The following is a 1,064-nucleotide window of genomic DNA, read 5'->3' as shown; positions in this document are numbered from 1 at the left end:
CCGGGCTGGGCTCTGCGGGGGCGGGGGGGCACCCAGGCCAGCCCCACGCAGCTGGGTGTGCGGAACACCCACGTGTGTCTGTCTCCCCCTGACCAGGGCTGGGTCCCGTTCAGCCATGTGGCCTGAGTGCCCAGCTCAGGGCCAAGCACCAGGCAGGAGCTCAGGGTGTGAGTGGGTGAATGAGTGCCCCAGTGCAGCAGTTTTGGGGCTCATCTTCTTGGGGGAGAGAAAGGGAGATCGGATCCTCTCCTCTGCAGCAGCTCAGCAGGGACACCAAGGCGCCCACAGCACACCCCCTCTTAGTCCCTGCAAATCTGACTCCCATTCGCGGCTCCTCCATGTGAGCCCTCCTGTCACCCTCCCCGGGGCAGCTGGGGTGAGGTTTCCCGAGGCTGCGCTCTCCCCTGCCCACACCTTCTGCAGTGCCCCATCGCCCTTGGCACGGAGCACAGACCTTTCCCCTGACATTCACCTCTCCTCGTGCGCTGCCCACAACGTACGCTCAGCCAACAGGGCGTCCTCCTGTCCCTGGTGCCCCACTCCCCAGCCTCCCCAGCCCACGGCACCGAGGGTGTCCTGTGGCTGCCCTGTGAAGGCTGTCACCCGTCTCCCTCCTCGGCCACATGGTGTGTCCCAGGCCATCAGGGGTACAGCTGGGGTTCGGAGGGGAGAGGAGTTCAGAGGAGGGGTCCCCCAGGGGGAATAGCACCTAGAAGAGAGATGACTCCCAGGAGGTGGCAGGGACTCGGGGAGCTTGAGGAAACTGTAGGGACACAGGATGGAGGGCTGTAGCCCAGATGTCCCCGGTCCACAGTGCCAGCCTGGGTGACCGCTCCAGCCCTGGATCCATTTGGAAAAACATCTATTTCTGGCTCCCAGTGTCCCCCAGCCCATAGGTGACCCCAGCCCTGGGAGGGCATTTGGCAGCTGGGCCAGGGAGGGATGTCACTGGCCCCAGGTCCCCTGCCAGTCCCTGCAGGTTTAGAACTTGGATGCCGCCGTGGCTCCCCTGCCGCCCTCCCTCTGCAGAGGCCCTGCCCACCCGCCCGCCCGCAGCCCCCCGA

This window comes from Myotis brandtii, unplaced genomic scaffold, assembly GCF_000412655.1.
Source record: "Myotis brandtii unplaced genomic scaffold, ASM41265v1 scaffold339, whole genome shotgun sequence".
Classification (NCBI taxonomy): Eukaryota; Metazoa; Chordata; class Mammalia; order Chiroptera; family Vespertilionidae; genus Myotis; species Myotis brandtii.
This window is presented reverse-complemented; position numbering follows the sequence as displayed.